This window comes from Equus caballus, chromosome 23, assembly GCF_041296265.1.
Source record: "Equus caballus isolate H_3958 breed thoroughbred chromosome 23, TB-T2T, whole genome shotgun sequence".
Classification (NCBI taxonomy): Eukaryota; Metazoa; Chordata; class Mammalia; order Perissodactyla; family Equidae; genus Equus; species Equus caballus.
The window spans coordinates 66150191-66170241 of NC_091706.1; the positions used below are offsets into that span (position 1 = coordinate 66150191).

Consider the following 20051-nt stretch of genomic DNA (forward strand, 5'->3'; position numbering starts at 1 on the left):
CAGCTGTGTTTACTGACTTGATGGGGTCCACCTGGGTCAGGGTCTCCTCCATCGGAGGGGAAATTTAGCTTTCTGGCCCTGAGGAGCCTCCAGGTGGTGGTGGGGGCAGGCTGGCATCAGTTGCTGACCCCACTGCTCTATACTGGCGTGGCTTCTGGCAGCTTCCAAGCCTGGGTGTTCTCTGCAGAACAGGGATGATGATGATGATGATGGTGGTGATGGTGGTGATGATGGCGGCAATGGTGGTGGTGGCAGTGATGGTGGCGGTGGCGGTGGCAGCTCCTGGCACATCCTGGTACTGGAAGGTTCCCGTGAGAGGTCAACACAGCCGTGGTGTCTTTGGGTGGCTTGGCTCACTCCTTCCCAGCTGTGAAGGCTCTTGCTGGGATGATGGGGAAGTCGATGCCCCCAGGTGTGTGTCCTTGGCCTCCCACAGGTGAGGAGCAAGGCTAAGACGAGGCAGCCAGATGGTAAGGGGGTGGCTGCTGGCAAGGAGGGAGGATGGGGAGCCTGCCCGCAGGGGGCTGCCTGCCTCCAGAGGGGTGTCTGGTGGTCAGTGTCTGGTGGGTGAATGTCCTGGGGGAAGGAGCCGGCCGCCCTCGCTGTCAGTGCTCTGGGACATGGTGCTTCCTGGGCCTGAGATGGGCGACTTCCCCACAGGGGCCCTGCACTTCCCCTCCCCGCCCCTCTCTCGGGCGTGCATCAGCTTCCGGACCAGAGTGGGTGACTGGAGGGTCCCCGGAGGCTGAAGGGGATGTGGAGAGGAGGTAGGCGGGGCGGGGCCCAGGCAGCACTGAGGGACGACACGTGGGCTGCCCACAAGGTCTGAGAGAAGGAGGATGTGCCTTCTGCTTTTACTGGTACCTGTGGCCACCCCGGGGCGACCTCATTTTCTGCTCTTCTGAGAGGCACTTCCTCTCCGGGGTGCCCACCGCCCCACGCCTGGAGGTAGGGCTGCGGGAGCCTTGTCGGGATCAGGGCCCGGTGTGGGGGAGGGCCAGGCAGGGGCTGGGAGCCATCTGTGCCTCACTTTCCTGCAGTCTGAAGTGAAGGGGTGCTGAGGATTCTCCGAGGTGTGGTCTGTGCAGCACTGAGAGCCACCCATGGCTCAGGACACCTACCCTCTCCTCAGCTGCCCCCTGCCCACCTGGGCGGCCACAGGCCTAGCCCGTGTCCCTCGCTGCGTCTGGCACGCAGTGGCTCAAGTGTCCCTGGCAGGGACATGACGGGTGGTACTGGGCCACACGGGGTGTGGGGCCCAGAGGAAAGCAGGGTGACACTATCCTGAACCTGGGGTGCCCAGAGGGTAGGGAACAACTTCGCAGGAAATGGTGTCCGTGCCACCCTGGGTGGCTGTCTAGACTGCATCCCTCTGTGTGGTCACAGGGAAAGCAGAAGTGCTCGTGGGAGGCCTGGCCGGCGGTGGGCTTTGCAGGCAGGGGAGGGGCCCATTCCCAGGACCGGAGCTCAGAGCCGAGGCCGCATTTGTCTGAGATCAGCCCGCGGCACTCCCTGGCCCCACAGGGCAGCACCCACCCCACGAGACCTGATGGATCGGCCAGCTGACCCTCCACAGGTGCTCATTTGCCCCTAAGGGTTCTTGCTTCAAGTCCCCAGCATGAGGAAAGGCAGGAGTTGGGATGGAGACGCCCCAGTGCTCTCCTTGGGGGCGGTGGTCATTAGGGACCTGTGGGATGCCAGAGGCCTGACCTGCATTGCCAGTGGACCGTGAGCTCGGGGAGGCCCAGCCTCCTTGGGGCCATGGCTGGTGTTAGAAGGGAGTGCCTAGACGGGAGGGTCAGTTATGTTTCTGCGGCTGGAACACGCCCATGGCACTCCAGCTACAGGGAGAGGGTGCCCGGGAGCCGGTGGTGGGTCCTGCCTGGTGGGGTGGCATGACCACCTGGCTATGCGCCAGGTCCAGTTCTGCAGGAAACGAGGCCCCAGTGGGGCTGTTTGATCTGTGTCCACACATATCCGTTTTTCTGTTGGCTGAGCAATTCCAGAAAAGAGATTAGCGACACACCATTACTCCCATTTCCTCGGTCTTGGAAATGCCCATGTCCTGTGAGAAGGGTCCTAAAATGTGGGAACACTGAGCGCTTTCCTCTGGCTGGCACAGTTCCAGGACCCATGTTTGGGCTCCCCTCTGTTCTGTCTCTGCGTCCTTTCCCCAACGTCTCCTGCTGTTGGGTGAGGGCGCCAATGTGCACAAGGCGGTGAATGTGTGCCGAGCCCAAGGCCTTTCCCTGGCACCACCATGACCCAGTGGAGGAACGCGCCTTCCTCTGCCATTGCGAGCCAAGCCGAGTCGTTCTGGGCCATGATACATCCTCCACAGGGACAGGGTGGCAGGGCCCTAGTGGGACGGAGAGGGCAGCCCAGCTTGTCATGGTGTGAGAATGTTCTAGAACCTCTTACATGTTTCAGTTGATTTTGGTTCCCGTGAACTGTGAGGGTCGACCTCCAGGCAGGCACTGAAGAGCCCGCTCCCTCTGCCTCATTCATGCTCCGTTCTGCATCTGTGCCTTCCTGGTGGTCCCGTGAGGACACGCCTCTCAGGGGCAGCAGGAGACAGAGGGGGTGGCGGCTCACCCCTCTGTAGAGCCCTCCCACTTGGGAGATGCTGCGTGATGGTGACACGCCAGCTGCCTCCGTTCCGTGTCCCACGCATCCTGAATCATCTAAAAGGTGACTCAGGGCTTGGAGCGGGTAAGCCCATCCCCGTGGGACTGTCTGCCCCGCTGGAAGGACAGGCCTTCTCGGGCCCTAGGCCCCCTGGGCCAGGCTCCAGGAGCAGGTCCTAGGTTGACAGGATCAGGTCCCACTAGCAGTGGCTTGTGAAGGCAGAAGATCTCCTCCCCGTGTGGAGACTGCAGAGTGAGTCCCTGGAACTGGGGGTGCGCTGTGTTACTTCTGAGGGTCCCTGCGACTCCGGCTTCACTTCGCCTGGGGAGGGCAGCAAGGGTTCCTCCAGGTACCTTCCCGCCGTCTGGAGGGGCGCTGGCACTTGGTTTTCAGTACCGCCTGGATTACGTGCCCTCCTGAGATGGCGTGCTTTCCGTCTGACCTTGGCAGCTTTGGCCGCACCTGGAGGTCTGGGACTCGAGGCCCCTCGGTGCCGACACTGCCTCGTTTTAGGTCCTGCCCTCTCCCGTCACTCTGGAGGGGAGTGGGGGAGCACAGCAGCTTCGCCTGGAAGCATCTGGAAGGCTGGAGAAGAACCGCAGGGGAGGCTGCTCCGGTCCAGCACTGGGTTCACGGCATTCCAGTCAGAGTCACTTGGTGGTGGTCTCATGTTGGGTCGCACCTCTGCTGGCTGTTTGGAAAGTAGAGATGATAGGAATTCTGGCCGTGAACCCGCATGTGGATGGCAGGACCGTGTCAGCAGCAGAGGAAGTCCTGGAGCCCCCAGGCCAGGGGGAGGCTGGGACCTTCCCGGCATACGTGCAGCCCTCGGCTCTGCTTCTCCTCTTCCTCACACCAGGCGTGTGGTTGTCCTTCGTCCCCTTCTGAGTGCTCCTGGGAGGCCGGTCCACCCGCCCAGTGGCCGCTTGGTCCTCTGTTGACCGGGCGTGGGTTGAACGTGGCTTGGAGGCAGCAGAGTCTAGAAATAACAGGTTTGCTGCAAAGTGCTCAGCCAATCCCGGGGGCTGAGTTGGCACTCCTGGAGGTGCCCTGGGAGGGGTGTGGAAGCTGGGGAATCAGAACAAAAGGTTTGTGTGTGTGGTTGTGTGCACAAGAGAGTGAGCAGAGGTCTAGAGTCATTCCCGCCGTGGGGATTGGCGGCCCGAGGTGATGGAATGGTGAAAATTCCATGTGTCCTGCCGGGAGCGAGGTGATCTGTGGACTTGCAGTGCTTTTCCCGGAGCATATGGATTCTCCAGTGGGCCTTGCCTTGCCCAAGCCGGAGCGAAGGCCGCATCCCAGGAGGGCTGATTGCAGGGGCTGGGCCTCGTGTTGGCTTCGGCCCTTGTCGACGCGAGCTGGATGGCGGCCTGTGGTCAAGCTGGCCTAACTTTGTAATTCTGCTGTATATTTTAAGGAGTCACTAAAAATGAAGGCAGAGAGAGTGGCATTTTGTGGTTTTGAGACTTAAAAAAGACATCCCCGCTCTGGCCTGGGCTTGTCGAGGCTCCTAGGTCATCCCTCTGGCAGCTGCTGAGGGGAGAGGCTTCCTCGACTCCTGCAGCTGGCTGGGTCTGGGGGCCACGGCCGGGGCAGGAGAAGGCTGGGCCCCTGGTGAAACCGCACATACTCCCTGCAGACACTTGGAGGGGGCTGTGGGCATATGGGGGTGCAGGACCCTGCCCCAGGCAGCTCGGAGCAGAGTCCTGAGCCAGCCCCAGATCCCAGCTGGTTCTGGTCAGATTCTTCTCCACCAGGCAAAAGGCAAAAAGGGGAAACCCCTGTTTCTGAAGCTCCTCCAGTGGGGCCGAGATGCCCTCGTCTCTGCTGAGTTCCTGGGCTAGGGGCTGAAGGTCGGTGGCAGAAGGGACATCACTTCAGACCTGGAGACAGAATGCTTCTGCAGAGAGCCATTTCTAGCCCCACCCCAGTGCGGTGGGCAGTTCCGGAGCCCAGGGTGGGCCGACAAGGCCTGTGGGCAGTGCACGACCCTGGAGGGAGGGAGAGCCAGCTCTGGTCTTGGCTCGGGATGGTTGTTGCGTTTTGTGGTCTGCTTCTCCTCTGCAACAGTGGTGCAGAAAACCTGTCTCACTGGGCGTGCGCTGGGGGCGGGGGGCGGGGGTGTTTTCACTGCTGCTCCTGGAGGCAGCAAGGGAGCCCACGGCTGGTACCCCCGTTGTCGGGGCAGCAGGGCTGAGCCCCTGGTGGCTGAGGCTCTTGCCCCACGAGGGATTCTTTCAGATACCCGGCATTTACAGGCACGCCCTGTGGCCCGGGGAGTGGGACGTGTGTGACATGAGCAACCTCCCGTCTTGCGGCCGTGACGCCCTGGGTCACTGGCTGTGCGGGCCGAGTGCAGCACAGCCTGGCAGGAAGCCGGGTCGTGAGCGAGGCGGGCAGCATCCAGGAGGACCGCCTCTTTGCTCTAGCGAGTGGTCACCTTCTCGCCCTCGTCTGTGGTGGCACAGTCGGTATTCTTCTTGCCTGAGTTTTTCACGAGACCCAGCACGTGGAGCTGGCCGACTCCAGGCCCCGGGCTCTGCGGGCGGTTTCGAGGCTGCCCTGGCCTGCGAGCTGAGGGCAGTGATGACCAGATTTCGGTGGGTGGGTGACGAGGATGTCCTGGTGGAAGCACAGCCAGGCTGTGTGGAGCAGGAAGGCAGGGTGACCCTGAGACAGGTGAGCAGTCTCATGGGGCGTCTGCTGGTTCTCAGTCCTGGCTGCCCAGCTGTGGGGCCCCGACATCACACAGACTCAGGGTGCATGGGGAGCTCTGCCCAGGAGGTCTGGGCAGCCATGAGCTCAAAGCTCCACAGGGAGGGCAGGTAGCAGGGGTGGGAGAGGGCTGCAGACTGGGGGAGCCGAGGGGCAGCCCTGCCCACCACACACTTTGGGAAGAGAGGGCTGAGGTTGCTCTGAGGCGGCCGAGTCCGGGCTCTGAACGAATGGGTTTGAGCGAGTTTGGGGTCAGAGGACACACCCCAGTCCAAGCCGTTTCAGGCTCATGGACCAGGGGGTGGTAGTAGAAGCTGATGGTCGTGGTCATGGGTTTAGAGAGAGGGGCTTGGAATCTAGGCGTTAGTCAGAGGGAGAGCCAGCATGGGGGCTGATGTGGGCCTGAGAAAACCTGCTTCTCTCCCCGTACTTGTTTCTGTTGGGATGTGGCCAGTGTGGCCGTGAGAGTCTGGCTGGACCCTTCCCTGTGCTGGGGTGTGTCCTAGCTGCACCAATAGGGCAAAGGGCTATTTTGTGTTACTGTGTTGACATTTTATTTAAGTTCACTTTGGTAGCACACATATGTGCTTTACAAGTCCTCATCCATGCAGCTTCATTCCCAGAGGTGAGGCAGCATCTTATTCTGTCCCAAGGGAGTGGCTGACAGAAGTGGATTAGCTGAGGGAGGTGGAGGTACTGAGGGAGCAGCTGAGGGAGATGGAGGGGCTGAGAGAGTTGGAGGTACTGAGGGAGTAGTTGAAAGAGATGGAGATGCTGAGGGAGGTGGAGGGGCTGAGGGAGTAACTGAGGGAGCTGGAGGAGCTGAGGGAGGCAGAGGTGCTGAGGGAGTAGCTGAAGGAGGTGGAGGGTCTGAGGAGTAGCTGAAGGAGGTGGAGGGTCTGAGGAGTAGCTGAAGGAGGTAGAGGGGCTGAGGGAGGTGGAGGTACTGAGAGAGTGGCTGAGGCAGGTGGAGGGTCTGCGGGAGTAGCTGAGGGAAGTGGATGAGCTGAGGGAGGAGCTGAGGGAGGTGGAGGGACTGGAGGAGTTAGCCAGGAGGTGGAGGGGCAGTGACCTGTTCTAGGTCACAGCTGGGAAGTGGCAGCACTGGATCTGAACCCCGCAGGCTGGCCTTGGAGCCTGCACTCAGGCTATCACACCCTGCTGCCTCCACTGTTAGGAGGAGAATAAATACCAGCGAAATTAAGACGTCTCCTTGGCTTGAAAGAAGTATAAAAATGTGCTAGATGACTTGACAGTGTTTAATAGCAGGGAACGTATGCCTTTTAAAGCACAGCTCAACTAACTGGAAAAACTCAGAGGAGAGTTGAATGAAAGTAAATCATGGAAATGATGTACGGTATTTCCCAGTAGAGGGAAGTGCGCCTGTCAGTGTGACAAGTCAGTGTCCTGAGCCTGTTTCCTGCCCCCAGAGAGGGAAGGACAGAGCCTGTGACCGTCTCACGGTGCCCTTTTTTGGCACCCAGACCTCTGCAAGGAGGCTGTGCGTTCTAGATAGAAGAGTTCTTGGTCAGGTTTTGCTGGTGGTTAAAATCAGTCTTTGAAAGTGAATTTTAAGTGGGAAGTTGGCAATGTTCTGAATGGCCAATGTTACTGTGTTTAGTTATGGAACATCGCAGAGCCCTGAAACGACGCTTAGGCCATGGGCTGCAGGCAGATGAAGTCACGTGCACAGACTCCTGGGAAACCCAGTCCTCCTGCCCTCCGGCCAGCCCACAGGCGACGGGTTCTTCCCTCTTTCTGGCACTTGCAGGTTTCTGTTCCTGCTGCAGCACTGTGGCTGCAAGGCTGCCTCCCCCCCCACAACCCCCCCCCACTGGGGCGCTGTGGGTCCTGGCGGCCGGCCCTCCCCTGCCCCGAGTGGGCTGAGGGTCTGTGACGCTCACCTGCACCTGCCCCGGAAGGCTGTCCTCTTTGTCAGGGTTTCTTAGAAGAAGGCGGCCAACGAGATGTTGGGATGACTGGAAATGAGGTGGTCTGTCTGCTGTCCTGAAAACTTCTGTTTTGATGAAATCCACTCAGCCGACTTCAAAAAGGGGATCATGTTTTAACAGTTATTAGAACCTGTTTTTTGAAATTGTCTGAAATATTTTCTTCTCTGGCCTTTTTCTGTTTTCCAAGTTTTTAATTTAATATCTTACTTTAAATGTCAGGTTAGAAAATATTTTAATTAGGAAACCACATGCTTAAGGTAAGAGTTTGAATAGTGCTAAAGAATACAAATAGTAAACAGTGAAGTACACTCCTACCCCGGACCAATGCCACTCTCTGGTCGCTTACTGCCCGCGGGTCCTTGCTTAAATCCTGATTTTTTTCTTTTTTTTTGAGGAAGATTAGCCCTGAGCTAACATCTGCTGCCAATCCCCCTCTTTTTGCTGAGGAAGACTGGCCCTGAGCTAACATCCGTGCCCATCTTCCTCTGCTTTATATGTGGGACGCCTACCACAGCATGGCTTTTGCCAAGTGGTGCCATATCCGCGCCCGGGATCCAAACCACCGAACCCTGGGCCGCTGAAGTGGAACGTGCGAACTTAAGTGCTGCGCCACTGGGCCAGCCCCCAGATAGCCTTTTTTCATTGAATTTTCTACACACAAGTGGCCACATGCCTGTGCCCACACATGGGAATGTACTGTCCATGCTGTTGGGAACCTTAATTTTTACTGTATCCAGCTGAACTCCCGGCAGAGACCTACTGGGTTGTAAGTTCTTGGCAGGTGTCACCCCGTGGCCCCAAGAGGTTGCCCAGGGCATGTGACTGCCGCCGGGCTCCCTCGCTGCCCCAACAGCCTGCCTGTCTCATGGCTGCCCTCTCAGGTGGGAAATGGCATTCTTGCTTTAATGTGCAAACCCACCCCAGACAGGGCGCACGGGTTGGAGGGCTGTTTGCCGTTGAGGGTCCTCATTTCACTCTGCCGTGGATGCCTCGGGGGGATTCTGGGCCAAGGTGAGGAGGTTGAGCAGGAGGGGCTGGAGGCCCCCTCCCTGTCCACAACCGCGGCTCCCAGGAGAGTGTGGATGTGGCCGCAGCCTGGAGCTGCCCTGGGCAGGAGGAGGCTGGTGGGGCCCCGGTCAGTTTTAGGGGCGGGCTGGGACACGCAGTGGAACCCTGCTTTATACCCCGCAAGGTAGGATGTCGTTAGCAAGGCAGGTAATTAGCAAGCGTGGGTATAATTGGCTCTGCTTCACAGGTGGGGAGAGTCGTGGCCCATACTTGTGCAGTGTGTCCTGGGTGCCAGGCACTGTTCTAAGCTCTTCACATGGGTTCCTCACGGCAACCAGATGAGATCGGTGCTCCTCTTAGGATGCCCACTTTCTGGATGAGGAAACTGAGGCCCAGTGACTTCCCCAAGACACAGCTGGCAGGTGGAGAAGCCAGGCCTGGGACCAGGTCGTTCTGACCACAGAACCCTGTGCCTAGCCCCATCCCACCCGGGGCGAGGGACCTTTGGAAGGTGGGGTCACATTTGCAGAACGTAGGCAAGATGAAGGCCCACTTCCCTTGGCTCTGTGCTGTTGTCCTCAGAGGCCCTGAGACAGCTGCCCTCAGGGCCTGGTGGGGGCTCCCACACACTCCTGTGTGATTGGGCGGGGGGTGGGGGAAGGCCGGGTTTCTGGTGAGTGGGAGAGCTGATGGATGTCATTCCTTTATTTTGCAAATGGACCACTGTGTCTTTCTCCCTGCGTGCCTCCTGAGAGCAGAGGATGGGCGATGACTCCAGGAGCAGGTCTTCTGTCTCCTTCAGTATGACGACAACTAATTATAGCTCGTGGGTTTTTCTGTCGAGAATGGAGAAATTGCCGCGGTGAAGGGTGCAGACGGCCGGCCGTGGCCGGGGCCTCGCGGTGACAGAGGGCGGAAGTGTGTATTTATACCCAGGGACCTCGAGCTTGAAGCTGGGTGGCGGAAGGCAGATATGAAGGCAGGAGGCGAGGATGCCACCGTGCCAGCGCGTCGTGCAAGTTGTTGAGAATAGACGTCATGCGGATGCCCTGAGCTGCTGTCCCTGTTGGTCAACACCGTGGAATTAGGGGGAATGGGATACGCGCCCGTCCAGCCTCAGAACAAGCAGCTCTGGGCTTTTACTTGTTAAAGTGACAAAGCCTTCTTGCATTTCCAGAGCAAAGAAGTTTTTCGGTTTTAAAATCCTTGGCCTTCGCGTTGTGTGTGTAACACTCTCACGCAGGCGTGAAGCACTTTCTCTCTCCCTTCTGTTTTGCAGTCTCCAGGTGTCGCTGGGCCACCTGCCTGGGAGAGGACAGCCCCGTGTGCACGGTTCCTGGGGTTGCCGTCCCCTGCCCATGGCTGGTGCCACTCCTCCCCCCGTGTTTAAACAGGAGACGTGGGGTCCGTGTCCTGGGTGGACGTGGCCTTGTCCAGGACATGTCTGCCTGCTCGTGTGTGAGATGTTTTTGATACAAGTTGGCTGTCAGAAGCAGCCGCTGCCGTGGGAAGGCCCCAGCATCAGCGTCAGGGCCCCGCCGTGGTGGGACCCGTTGAATCCTGGCCACTTCTGCCTGCTAGTATGGAGTCTCGTCTAACTCAGCTGTTTGCTCAGGATTCAGGGGACGTGGTGGGCACTGAGGGGCCCCAGTGACTGGAAATCGTGTCCCGTGGGTAGACATGCAGACCGGGTGCAAACTATTCGCTGTGCTGCGGGCGTGACTGGCCCCACTCCTGGGGGGCTGCGTGGGAGGGATGGGGTGTCAACAGAATTTCCGTGGAGCCCCTCCTGCCTCTCAGCAGTCTTCAGAAAATGGCGAAAACTATGTAAGCTCTTTAAGTAAAAGAAAAACAAAAATACCTCAACCACGAAAGATGCTAGAGTTTGATTCTAAGGTTTAAAAAATACATTGGGTTGTTCACAGTCACAGAAGGGTCAGCGTGGGTTCACCAGCCCTGGTGCCCTCCTTGACCCTGCGTCTGTGACCTCTGGGTGTGCAGCTCTGATTCCCTTTGTCTGAAAGTTTACTGCAACAGAATAACAGACACACTACAGCAACTCGCTGCTCCTCTGTGGGAATTCTGTTTGGCGTAAAAACAATCAAAGACAAAGAAAAACGTGAATCTAAATGGGTTCATCAGGAACTCATTTTCTTGGACGTGTTGTGTGTATCTCTGCCTTTTCCTTCGTCGCCTCCCACCTGTGGACTTCAGCGCAGTTAGTGGACGGGTGGGTGATCCTTTTCTGATCAGTGGCCTCTCGCTCGCTGTGACCCTGGCTCGCATTTGAAGGGTGTGTTTTCAGGGAAGTGGCAACAGTCAGGGGTTGGGGACCAGCTCTTGCACCTGGTGACTGGTGGGTTGCACTTCCTCCATTCAGGGGTGAGCGATTGCACACTCACTCTCTCCCGCTGTTGCACAAGCGCATGAAGGCCCGGCAGATCCTGGGTCAGGGGTTCGGCTGCCCGGCCCAGAAGTTAAGCGCCTCAGCAGGAGCTTCTTTCCAGCGCCTTCCCAGAAGTGATGCCAAGATTCTGCGAACACAGTTGAAGTGTTTAAATGTTCTTGTTTCCCGGTATTTTCAGAGCAGAGGTTTCTGAAGACTCCTTCCCAGAAACGATCAGGAAGTATCGAGAGGCAGAAGCACCTTCTGTCTCCGTCTGTATCCCATCTTAGCAAAGTGGAGGCTTTGTCGAGGCCTCAGCGGGATCCAGCAGAAGGCGGGTCCTTGTCCCTGTGTGCTCTTGGAGGCGAAGATCTGGACTTGGCTGCCGTCCCTTGGGGCTGGCTTGAGGAGGAGCCCTCGGGGAGTGGGTGCTGGGTGCCTGGAGGCCCACGCATCACCTGGTTTTCTTCTTCCCTCCGCCTCTCCCGCCCACCCGCCTGTGCTTCCTCCCCTGCTCTCTGGGCTGACAGCCCTGCTCTAGGCACCAACATGCTCCATCTTCTCTTGTGGGCTGTAGGGGCCTCATCATGAGGTCTGATGTAAAGAGAGGGCTCTCAATTTTGCTCAGTACACGGTCAGCCATGTATTTCCAGTTTTAGAGGAAAGAGAAATGCCAGTTTAACTTGTACGAACAAGAAGGCAAGCCCCCATCTCTCCTGCACCTCCTGTACCGCGGGCGGCCTGCAGGATCATCGCTTCTCAGCAGTCTCTCGGCGTGGTCTGTGGTGTCGGCATGTGTGGCCCCATCTCGAGGACCTGCTTCGCCCGGTCGGTGGGGCACTTTTAATGAACACAGCTCTACTTCCAGGGTACGCAGCACTCTCTGAGTTTATTGGCTGGTTATGTACGTATGTAATTCTAATTCCCTGGTGTGTTGGGCTTGGGGCCCAGGTTGGTTAGGTCTCTGCGTTTATTAGGAATTCCAGGTCCAGGCATTTGTGTCACAAGTATTTTTCCTAGTTTATTTTGTTGAGCCTGTTACTACAAAGACCTCTTTTGGCATCTGTGGTGTGAGGGGGTTGCAGGCAAGGGCAGCGTCTCTGTTCAGTCCTGCATCAGTGCTGGGCTGTGTGGGATTAGAGGGTCCCTGGGGGGAGGCCGGGAGGGAGGCGCCCCGCTGTTCCTGCCGTGTGGTCACAGGAAGTGTGAGAGAGACCGCCTCTCCTCGTAAGTAAACACAGAAAGGGCAGGGACGTGCAAGAGGGCACACTGACCCGGGCCCACATCTGAGCCCACACGGCGCACCACACCTCTGTGCGGATGTGACGTCGTTCCCTGACTTGAGGGCAGCATGGGGGCGTGAGGTTCTAGTGTATGAATGTTTTCACAGAGAAATATGAAGTGTAATTCACTGTTTAAAAAACACGTAGAAGGTGAGTTCCCTGGTCACTCTCCCCTCTCTCCAAAGGTGACGACTGTTAACAGTTGGATATGTGTCCCTGTGTGTGTCCTGTGTATATGTGTCCATGTGTGAATCCATGTATGTGCCCGTGTATATTTGTCTGTCCATATGTGTTCATATGTGTCAGTGTGTAAATGCATGTCTGTGTCCATGTGTGTCCACGTGTATATGCATGCCTGTGTGTCTGTGTCCATGTGTGTTCATGTGTGTCCACGTGTATATGCATGCCTGTGTGTCTGTGTCCCTGTATGTTCATTTACGTCCACGTGTATATGCATGTCCGTATGTCTGTTCATGTGCGACCATGTGTATATGCATGTCTGTGTATGTGTGTGTGTGTGTCTCTGTGTGTGTGTCCCTGTGTGTGGAGACTGGCACTGCTCCCTGGACACGATGGGGGTCATCAGCCTGCTGCCCTCTGCCTTTGTGTGGGTCGCGGGTGCAGTGAGCTCAGGGCCGTCCAGCCGCGCTGCCTCACCCTCCTGCACGTGTCTGACCACCAGCCCTCAGTGCAGGCCGTCACTCTCGGTGCACTTGTGTCCGAGGGCCGTGCTCACCCACGTGGTTCTGCACACTGGCCTTGTCCATGGATTGCTGCCCAGGGATCGCATGCGCTCCGCTTGAGATTCAGACTCACCCTCAGAAATCCTCTTCCTGCTCCACCAGCACCGGTGGCAGCAATCTTCTGAATTTCCGTTAATTAGGTACTTTTTCATTGACGTTTCTTTATTACTGGAGTTAAGCACCTTGGAGCTGTTTTTGAAGGCAGGAAAGTTTATGAGGTGGTGGGGAAATTAAAAATGCAAATAAATTCAGTTAAAGCAAAACTTTTGAGCAGGGTATTTTACCTAAATTTGCCCTCTGTACAGGTCACCCTGACCTGGACGGAAGCACCAGTTTTAGTGGCATTTCAGTGTCCCCTGGTGTCAACGGTGTCCTCTGGGCCTCTGGAAACATCTGGGGGTTGAGCTCCCCATGGCACCCGCAGCCCCTGGTCAAGTCATGGTTGAAAGACACACATTCCCCCCAGGGGTGGGCCAGCCATTTCCTGGTACAGCCACATTGTCCCCGGGAGCCAGCGTCCAGCCTGGAGAGTCCAATGGCCACCCTGGAGGGGTCAACAGGAAGTCAGGCCAGTGGAGGAAGGTTATTTTATTTCCCTGCTGCTGAGCTGTCCGGGCCCAGGGACACATGCACACACCACACACAGGTCCACACTCCCTCCAGAACAAGTCAGTGTTGTGTGTTTCCATGTGTGCAGGGCTGGTGAGGTCTCACAGGTGGTGGCCCCCTCCTCCTCCGGCCCCTGCACCCACCAGCTTCTGCCCTCCCAGCGCCTGCTCGTCGTTGCTGTTATGGAGGATGGGTTGGTTGGTGTGTGTGTCTGTCACCGCGCCATTCTCTGTCCCCTTTCCGGCTCCCGCCAGCACACTTGTGGCACACGCGTGCCCGGTCTGGGTGCAGGAATGAGGGTCAAGCAGTGTCAGGATGTCCTCACAGCCTCGTTTGCCCCTGGAGGTGTGGCTGGAGCAGGAAGCGGGCGCCCAGGGATGGTGTCCTGCGGGCTTTTCCGCTGGGCGGGTCCAGCCGGACCCAACTCCAGGGCTGAGCATGTCCTGTGCAGCTGGAGTGTGGCTCCGAGGATGCATCCTAAGATCTGGGGAAACTGAAGTAGAAACAAACTGCTGTGTGACACAGAGAGCTCCTGAAACCTATCCCTGATTCCTGGGGGGACAAGGCCTTTTTTGCGAGGTCGTGACAGCACCACAGCCAGGGGGGAGGCCTGGGGTGGGGGACAGCCTGGGGTGACACCAGCAGGGCATGGTCTCGGGGTGGCTGTCGCGTCTCTGCTCCCAGCTGGGAGGGGAAAGTGTGGGCAGTGCGTGTCCTCCGCTGTCCTGGCTGTAGGGCCTTAGTGGGGAGCGGGCTCAGCCGCGCTGTCTGGGCAAACCCCGTAGACAGAAGCCAGACAGGCTCCGCAGCAGCCTCTCAGCCGTCACCTGGATCCCTGCCCCGGACACCGGTGAGGGCACGTCAGCGTTGGTTGAGCATCCTGTTGCCCGTGGGAGCACTGCCGCCTCATGTGTGGTGGCGAGTGGTGTCCCCTCTGTGACCTGTCCCCGCTCACAGCCATCCAGTTCCAGGAGGGAGCCAACGCCTCAGGTGCATGTGGCAGACCCCAGACAGCACTCCCCCCCCCGCCCCCGGTCCATGGTCCTGCCGTTCAGGCCCCCAGCCGCAGTGACTGATCACATCTGGGATTACAACACTAGAGAGGGGCTTTGTGCTGCAACAGAGAGCACACACCGCACACCCATGCGTATGCGTGCACACACATGCACGTGAACATGCACGGTGCACACATGCATAGATGTGCTGTGCACACAGCACACGTGTGTACACAGGGATCCACATGACACGCGGCTTCACATATGTGGATGCACATCCATACGTGGATGCACACATACACACATCTGTGCGTGCATGTACATGTGTGCACCGACGCATGTGGGTATATGCATGCACGTATGCAACACATGGCACAACTTCATGAAACAGCCATTATCTTGCCAGTTGCTGGGCACGCCTGTTTTTTCCACCTGACTTGATTCAAGGCTACTCGGGTGGAAAGCTGTGTGTGACAGGCACTGACAGGCCGCTGAGTGACGGGCTCAGAGCCCCCTGTGGGTTCCATTCTCCTGACATGTAAAGTGGGATCGTGCCCTCCTCGTGAACCAGTGCAATTATGTGAGGATAGAGGGGGCGACGTTGTGGGACCCTGTCTTCCTAATGGGTCCTGTCTCTGTGACAGGCAGCCCTTTGCACAGGGAGGTGGGCTCCTGACACCCGGCTCCCTCCCTCCACTTGTCAGAAATGCGGAGAAGAATAGCATTTTCCTTGGGTGTTTCCAATGTGCATTCCTCGGCGATGGCGCAGCAGTGTTTCTGGAGGAGCATCGTGGCAGCCTCGGTGGTGTGATGTGCGCTCTGCTTAGCAGTGTTTAAATTATACAAAACAATGAGTACTTGTCAAAAAAGAAAGCAGCGAATGCTGCTGACCTTTGCTATTCATGTGGATTGTTTTGTTTTGAGGAAGTTTAGCCCTGAGCTAACATCTGCCACCAGTCCTTCTCTTTTTCTTTTTGTTTTGCTGAGGAAGACTGGCCCTGAGCTAACATCTGGGCCATCTTCCTCTATTTTATATGGGACTCCTGCCACAGCATGGCTTGCCAAGCAGTGCGTATGTCCACACCCAGGATCCGAACTAGTGAACCCCGGGCCGCCAAGGTGGAACGTGTGAACTTAACCACTGCACCACCAGGCCGGTCCCTCATGTGGATTATTTTGAAGACCATTTGGGAACGAGAGGTAGGGTCTAGTGGAGGTGACCGGGAATCTGGCGTGTGCCGATGAAGTGAACAAGGCATGGAGCCGGATGAGGCCCGTGCTGAAAGCCTGCACGTGCGTCTGCAGACAGAACTGGGTCTCGTCCTCCAATCGCCTCGGCAGCGTGGTGGGGAACAGCCGGGAGTGAGGGGCCGCCTGGCTGGGTCCACACCCGCCCAGCTCCTGAATGGTGGTGTCTGGGTTGGTCCAGGCTCAAGGCGGTTAAGAGAAATGTTTTCTCTTCTCACCTGAACCATTCAGAGCAGCCTGCGTGGACAGCAGCCGTTCCTGCAGGTCCCCGTCCTCGCTTTCCCTGGGGTTGGAAACGGCTTTGTTTTGAGTGTGTGCCCCTCTTTTGTCCGTGTGTGTGTTCCTAAGTCATCCTCACAGTCTGCCAGACCCCTAACCTCGCGTTTCAGCGCACAGACCTCCGGCAGCTCTGAGCCATCTCCCGCTCCCTCTGGCCTCTCTCTCTCGCTCCCTCTGCCCCTCCTCCTGTCGCAACACGGGGCTCCTGTTCCCGGCCGTCCTTCCTTCTCAGGAAGACCTGGGAACCGGCTCCCTTGTTTTGGTGGAGCGAATCCTTCAGTAGCTTTCTGAGAAAGGATGTAAGGGAGGTGTGAGCTCTGAGCACTGATGTTTGAAACCTGTTTCTGTTTTTCCCTCGTGTGTTTGATAATTTGGCTCTGGGTAGGATTATAGGTGAGAAATCGTCCTGCTTTGGGATTTTAAAGGCATTTTGCTGCCTCCTAGCTGGCGGGTGGCCTGGTTTCTGAGGGGTGATGGTGGGGCCTGTTTTCTGGAAGCTGTCAGTACTCCCCTGGTCCTAGGCCTTCAGATCTCACCACCCGGGGCCTGGTGTGGCCGTCTTTGCATTCCTTGCGCTGCTGGGCACCTCATTCTGTGAATGTGGGTCCTTCTGTTCTGGAATTTTCTTTGTATTGTTTCTCTGATAATTCTTCATTTTTTGCTCTCACCTGGAACTCCCGTCGGTTAGGTGTGGGCCCCTGAATCGATCCCCCGGCTTTCCTGTCTTTTCTCTCCCTTTCTTCCTCTGTCACATTGTCCAACTTTTACGGAACCTCCTCAGTTTCATCTTCCATCCTCGACTGAGCATTGTATTTCTTTAATCACCGTGTCAGTCTCTGCACTTGCTCCCACTTTCCCAGCTTGTGTTTCCCTGTGACTTCTCCCCTCCCGGGCTCTGGTTTCACTCTATCTGTCCTCAGAGTCGGTTAGTTACCATCATTGGTGGCACACCAGCGCTGGTGGTGACACAGCCATTGTCAGAAACCGAATCACGTAGACTTCAATAAACCATGTTAAGAGCAGAGGTGCAGATACACGTACTCAGAACTCACCACTTCCTGAGCATCTCACTGTCACCTGCTCTCGGGGCCACATGCCCCTTGTGTCCGTGTGGTGGAAAAACCATCACTGGTGCGCTGCCGTGCAGCTTATCCGTCCCTCGTTCACAGCATCACATTGGGAGCTTGAAAGCAGCATTTACACCCTAGAAATCAGCGTATGCTGCAGAGAAGGGCGCCCCACCCCGACCCCCGCCCCAGGAGAGCCAGGTGTTAGGGTTCGCCAGCACGGCCCGGGTCAGCTCGTCTGCTGTCTGTCTAGCTTCCAGGGCTTGTTCACGTCCTCACCCTGGTTCATCCTTTTGTCCTTTTAGACTGTCACTTAGCCAGTTGGAGGAGAGAGTTGAGATAAATCTCTGTCCTGGGTGACGGATTCCAAGGAGGGACTCTGGTGTCTCCTGCGCCTGGGTTCTGAGCCTGGCTGCGGTGGACGCGTGGCTGCCCCAGAGGAGTGGCCTCTGTGCCGAGTAGGGGCTCGGTCTTGTCGTGGGCCCTTCAGACCTTTCCCCCCAGCAGAGACACGGCCCCCACTGCTGTTGGAGAGCAAGAGAGACCTCCTGTGGGCCTCCTGTCCCTGCCCGCAGCCAGGGGCACATGGCACCAGACCCCAGGCACGCTCCTTCTGTGCCTGGTAGGGACTTCTCTGAGCCCGAGTGTTTTTTAAATAAACTTTATTTTCAAGAGCAGTTTCAGATTCACGGTGAAATTGAGTAGAAATCACGTGGAGTTCCCTTTTACCTCATCCCCTAATGTGCGCAGCCTCCCCTGTGTCATGATCCCACTGCAGAGCTGGTGGGGGTGGTGGGCCCGTGGCGGGGAGGGAGGGGGCACCCTCTGAGCTCCACCTGTTCATCCCTCCCTCCCCTCTGACCCCGGCAGCCACTGCCCTTCTCACTGCCCTGACGTGGAGCTTTCTGGAAACCCTTAGCTGTCAGGGAGCTCAGAGCGCGGGAGCCACTGCCAGTTACTCTCAGTCACTTGGAGAAACCATCTTCTCGGGTAAACCAAGGAGACTGTGAAGTGGCATTTACACAGACGTGCTTGGACAGGTTCTGAATGGTGCTGACAGGCAGCACACGCACAGCCTTGCAGACGGGCTGAGCTCTGTGTGTCCAGATACGGCCCGGGCGGAAACGTGGAGGGACGTGAGACGGGAGAGGCTGGATAGAAGGTGGACCAGGGTCGTCCACTCGGGTTTAATCTGAGTGAGAAACATTTCACCTGGGGAAATATGCTCGGATTTACATTAAAAACATAATTCTGGCTGCTGCTACTCTTTGGTAAATGTGCTATAGGGAGGTTGAATCTGTTTGGAATTGTATTTGACTGCTGGTAACAAAAATCTGAACAACAGTAATCTCTTTAATAGTTTATTAGCAAGTCTAGAAGTAGGCAGAAGAAAGCAGGTGTAACGTCTCCAGCATGTCTGCCTGGTTCTTGTGGATGTCTACCTGGTTGTTCTTAGAATGAGACCTTTATCTTTCATGTTCACAAGGTGGCTGCCAGAGCTCTGGCCATCAAACTTGAGTTCCAGGCAGCAAAAGGAGGAAAGGCTGAAGGCAATAATGCGAACACTAGCTGAGTCAGCCTCCTTTAAAGAGCTCTCCTGAAATTCCTACCTAATAACTTCTCTTCACAGTTCTTTGGCCAGAACTGCCACCAGGGAAGCTGGGAGATGTGGTTAACCGGCCACACTGCCGTCCCAGGTAAAATCAAGATGCTGTTAGTGACAGTGAAGGGATGTGGATTCTGGGGCAGAAACACAGGGATCTGTGCCATGCCGAGTGGTGGTGGTAGAGATGGACCTCCCCGAGATGGACCTGCGGACGTGCTGGGCAGGCTCCCGGCACTCCTCCCCGAGTGGGGCATCATCTGCACAGACAGCTCTTCCCGCGGCCTCATCCTGTGCTGCAGGCTTCTGCAGGAGCGCTCGGCCTTCGCTGGATGCTCCGTGGGGTTGCCTCATGGGTGGAGCACGGTGGGCACGTGGCACAGTTTGAGGCCTCGCCTGGCATCTGGAGCCGCCTCGTGCCTCATTCCCCCAGTGAGGGCAGGAGAGCAGAGTCTCCCCCCTGCCCCCGGGCCCGGGGTGAGGGCGTCGTGCGTCTGCTCTGAGGAGAGTGAGCGCTCGCGGCCCTCTCTTCCTCCCCTCCCGGCCTGCGTCCTGGCTTCCTGGCCCATCTGCTACTGCACTTAGAGTGGGGGTCGCCCTTGCCGCGGGGCGTCGGGGCCGGCCGTCCCTCTGGGTCTGCAGCGTGGGGTTCAGCTTGCAGATTGGCGCCTGTTTCTGTAAGTAGTTGTGTTAGTGCGCGGCCAGGCTCGTCCACTGACGCGGCACCTGTGGCTGCTTTCGAGCTCCCACGGACTCGAGTGGCTGGGACAGAGGCTGCAGGGCCTGCAGAGCTGGATGCCCGTCGGCCTCTGCAGAAGAGGAGAGCCGGCCTGCGCCCGGGATGCGCCGCCCCCGGGGAAAACGGGGGGCTCAGATGTTCCCTGACTTCAGGATGGAGGATGGACACTGGGAGGATGGGAGCCTGGCTGGGCACGCGTTCAGGCTGGGAAGAGGAACCGAGGAGGGGCTGCCCGAGCGAGGAGGGCGGGCGAGCAGATGAGGCCTGGCCATGCCTGGTGTCCGGCCTTCACCCGGCGGCCCCAGTGGGCAAGTGCTCTCAGGGAGAGGCCCCTGGGAGTCTTTCCTTACGGGGTGGAGCAGGGCGGTGGCAGTGCCCCATGCCCACATAAAAAATAAATCCAAGAAAAAGAAAGAAGGCCTTGCTGACCCTCGACACCAGGGTGTGAGAGGCAACTTCCCAGGTGGGATGAAGAAGGGAGCCAGGAGGGCTTCTTGGAGGCAACAACTTGACCAGCAAACAGGAAGCCAGAACTTCTCCCAGAACCCTCTTGGGGGGTTCGGTGTGGCCTGAGGTGTTGGGGAGCCGCAGGGCAGGTGGCTGGACACACACGGGTGTGTGGCAGGTTGTGGGCCCAGGGAGGCGGAGCCGGGAGAGGACTGTCGGGGAGGGAGTGAGGCTGCCCCTCAGACGTCCCTGAGACGGTGAAGTCAGGAGGCTGAGGGCGATGACAGGGTGAGGAGAACGTTCTGGAGAGGGCCTTGGCGTGTCAGTTGGACTCACAGACCTGGAGGCA

General features: G+C 57.7%; 1 protein-coding gene across 21 annotated transcripts in view; it reads left to right on the forward strand.

Annotated features, from left to right (window-relative positions):
* SEMA4D (semaphorin 4D) overlaps positions 1-20051 on the forward strand; it is a 111606-nt gene that overhangs the window by 53331 nt on the left and 38224 nt on the right. Inside the window, exon 1 of one of the 21 annotated variants that reach the window (XM_005605089.4) lies at positions 731-948. The exons of 19 other annotated variants lie outside the window; for them this stretch is intronic. The gene's annotated coding sequence lies outside the window, so the exon portion shown is untranslated. Of the gene's footprint in view, positions 1-730; positions 949-2661; positions 2881-20051 lie in introns of those variants that run through there. One more of the 21 variants, XM_070248345.1, reaches the window with a different exon arrangement.